We start from the raw sequence: 4,337 nt of genomic DNA, 5'->3' as shown, positions 1-4,337 counted from the left end.
CCAATTTTGGTTATCGAAGGCCTTTTGGGCGTCAAGAAAAACCAACGCTGCCTGCTTCTCCGGGTGTGATTCATAATATTCTAAAGCATTAAGTATTATTCTCATGTTGTTCTTTATTTGGCGTCCCGGCAGAAATCCATTTTGGTACCACAGACCTTTTTTGACATGAAAGAAGATATGGAACTAAAAGATGTTTGGAGAATACATAATTCAAAAGAATTGGACTATACTTTTTTTTCTGACAGACACAGATCCTTCTCTAGGATTGACTTCATTTTGTTGACAGATGACTTACTTGTTAAGACAAAAAGAACAAAGATTTTTCCAAGAACTTTGACTGACCATAGCCCAGTATGGATAGAAATTGAGATGGATAAGGTTGAGAGACGTTCTTGGAGATTAAATGAGAATTTGTTTAGATATGAAAAAAATACAACAGAACTTAAAAAGCATTTGAAAGAATTTTTTGAAATAAATTTGAATAAAGGTACCCCAATTGAAATTGTGTGGGACGCAAGTAAAGCTTATATGAGAGGGGTACTCATCTACATGAACTCTAAACATAGACTGTTCCGACAAAAGAAAAGATCTGAACTGGAAATAGAAATAAAGAATAAAGAACAGTTACTTATTAAAAATCCAACAGATGAAAGAATACGTAGTGCTATAAAACTTTTGAAAGACCAATTTCAAATGCTTATGGCGGAACAAGTTGCAACAAACTTACAATATGCGAAGCATAACACATTTTGTAACGCTAATAAACCGGGCAGATGGTTGGCTTACACATTGAGGAAAAAACAAAGTATACGGACTATTGATAGTATTGATATTGGAGGGAAAGAAATTTTTCAACAAAAATTAATTAAAGAAGCTTTTGTGGACTATTATACCAAACTATATGCCAAAGAGGAGGTGCAGAATGGACTTATAGAAAAATATTTAAATGATAAAAGAGTTACAAAAATTACTGATCAACAAAAGGAAAGAATGAATTATCCTATAACAGAGGAGGAGATAATAGTAGCAATTAAACAGTTAAAAATAGCCAAAGCTCCTGGCACGGATGGTTTGACCGCAGTGTATTATAAAACTTTGCAAGCTGAAATGGTGGGACAACTCAGAGATTTATTTTGTAATATTCAACAAGGGGGTAAAATACCCCCATCATGGACAACTGCTTATATATCCTTGATACCAAAAGAACAAGTCGGTCCTAAAAAACCAGAGAATTATAGACCAATATCTCTTTTGAATACAGATTATAAAATCTATGCGAAAGTATTAGCCAACAGGTTGATGCCAGTAATCCAAAAGGTGATTCATGATGATCAAGCGGGATTTATCGAGGGCAGATATATGAAGGACAATGTAAGGCAAGTAATAGATTTATTGGAATATCTTGAGAAGAATAAACAGATTCCTGCAGTGCTGGTCTTTCTGGATGCAGAGAAGGCCTTTGATAGAGTGGATTGGAATTTTCTATTAAAGACTTTAAAAAAGATGGATTTTGGGGATCAATTTATACAGGCGATTTCAGCAATTTACCAAGAGCAAAAGGCACAGATTATTATTAATGGAAGTCTGACGACAGAGTTTAAAATTGAAAAAGGAACAAGACAGGGATGTCCGTTGTCCCCACTTTTATTTATTCTAACACTAGAAGTCTTGCTAAACACAATACGGGACTCTAATATCTTGAAAGGTATAATGATTAGGCAAGAGGATTACAGAATAAAGGCATTTGCAGATGATCTGGTTGTTACCCTATCACAACCAATGGAATCAATAATCCTGATGAAGGACATTATACAAGACTATGGTAAAGTTTCAGGTTTTAGACTGAATCCAAAAAAGACCAAAATGATAGCTAAAAACATGACACAAGATCGTAAACATGAGCTTGAAAGAAGGGCAGGTTTTGAGACTGTACCTAAGGTAAAATATCTAGGAGTTCAGGTTGCAGAATCAAACATGAAATTGTTTCAAAATAACTATGAGGTGTTGTGGCGAGAGGTGCAGAAAGACATGGAGACTTGGAAAAAACTGCAGCTGTCTTTACTTGGAAGAATAGCGGCAGTTAAGATGAATATTTTGCCAAGATTTCTTTTTTTGTTTCAAATGATTCCGGTGCTTAAAAGCGATAAACAATTGAAAGTTTGGCAAACTGGACTCAATAAGTTTGTTTGGAACGAGAAAAAGCCGAGAGTGAAATTGAAAATTATGCAAGATGTTCCAGAAAGAGGAGGTCTTAAACTTCCAAACCTACAGTTATATTATGATGCAGCAGCTTTAACTTTAACAAGTGATTGGTTTGGAAGTAAAAAGGCTGGAATATTGAATGCAGAAAGTTTTGATCTTGAATTTGGATGGCATGCTTACTTATTTTATGATGACAAAGTTGATAAAGTATTTAAAAGTCATATACTTAGAGACTCTTTGATGAGAGTTTGGAAGAAGCATCGACTCAAATGGGATTATAAAATACCGCTATGGCTGGATCTTGGTCATATTTTGTGGAATACAAATATAATGTCACTCGGGGGGTTTTTATACAAAGAGGTTCTTTTTACAGATGCGGGCAGATGGCAGTTGAAGACATTGCAGACACTGTTGGACGAAGGGATTAATTTAACTTGGTTACAATATAATCAATTACAATTGAGATGGAAAGAGGACCAAAAACCTGGTATTATGTTGCACGAGGAAGAATTGGTTAGACATATAAGAGAGAAAGGTCCAATGCATATCAAAAGGCTTTATAATGTTTTGCTAGAAAGGGACTCAGAAACTGAATTAGTTAAAGACTGTATGATTAAGTGGGCACAAAATTTTGAAGAACCAGTGATGTTGGAAACATGGGAAAAAATTTGGGTTCAGAATGTTAAATTTACACAGTCGCAGAACCTGAGGGAAAATTTCTATAAAATGTTTTATAGATGGCATTTAGATCCCAAAAAGTTGTCATGTATGTACCCTAATGTTCAGCCAAAATGTTGGAGATGTGAATGTTTGGATGCTACGTATTATCATGTTTGGTGGACCTGTAGGAAAGTTAAGGCTTTTTGGATAAAAATTTGGTGGGTCATGCAGAATGTTTTGAAGAAAAAAATTCAATTTTCTCCACAACTGTTTTTATTGGGTATAGTTAAGGGTTTTACATTGGGTGAAACAAAATTGATATTGTATATGATAACAGCAGCAAGATTGTTGATAGGTAAATACTGGAAAAATGAAGCTTTGCCCACTATTGAGGAATGGACTTTGAAGATGGCCAGTTTTGCAGAGATGGCGAAGATTTCAGCATACTTAAAAGATTGTTCACAAGAGACTTATGAATGGGAATGGAAAAGGTGAATAGAATATGTTCAGAACAAATATCAAACTAGAAAGTATCAAATAGCTTTTATTTGAAAATAATGTATTAGAAATATTTTAATGTAATGAGGTAAAGAGAAAAATTATACAGGGGAGGGAGGGGTTCAAGTTTACATATAAGTGTTATATTAAGGGTTTTTTATGAGTATGAGTATATTATAGGGAAGTCTGGGGGGAGGGGAGGGTTAGGGAGGGTTAGGGAGGTTGGGAAGTCTGGGGGGGAGGTGGGGGGGGGAAAGGGGTGAAAATGTAATTGTAAAACTTTTGCAATAAAAAAAAAAGAATCACACAAAGATATTGAATCATGAACATATTCATGATGGATCAGAGATAATGATTGTGATGGTCTGTGGTAGATAAGAAGCCCCTGCAAATTGTCTGAGAGTTAAATATAATAGCAGATAACAGTTTTGACGTTTTGAAATGTAATTTTTTTTTTGATTGCCTATTAACTACATTTTTTATATACAGCAGACAGATAACAAGTCAAGTGGTTGCAAATATATCGGTAGAAATTTATAATTGTGGGCCTATTTTACGAGGGGGAGAAATGTACATCTGTCAGTATTCAACTGGGGAACAATATATGCGTATGTGATTTTATCTGTTTTTAATGCACATTTTTTTAAGAAAATGTTACATCTAATTTTGTTTTGACTTTGTAATAGTTTCATTTTTTGAAGTTTGTATTTTACCTTTTTGAATAAAATAAAATTTAATGAGAGGAATATCAAGTTTCCAGAAACAATATTTATCATCAGCGCACACAGAAGGGTGCATATGTAAAAAGCAGTAGAAAAATATCTGATTTTTAGCACCAAAACTTGACTAACTAAATAGAGTCTCATATAAGAACATGAATGATGGACTGGAAGAAAGATGAGGGACCCCAAACTTCATATTTATGTTTGTGAAAATGATCTCAAAATTATAGTTACCGTATTTTTCAGAATATAAGA

The sequence above is a fragment of the Pantherophis guttatus genome, chromosome 15 (assembly GCF_059756535.1).
Source record: "Pantherophis guttatus breed Tessera chromosome 15, ASM5975653v1, whole genome shotgun sequence".
Lineage (NCBI taxonomy): Eukaryota > Metazoa > Chordata > Lepidosauria > Squamata > Colubridae > Pantherophis > Pantherophis guttatus.
The sequence above is the reverse complement of the archived record's forward strand: the minus strand, read 5'-3'. Positions refer to the sequence as shown.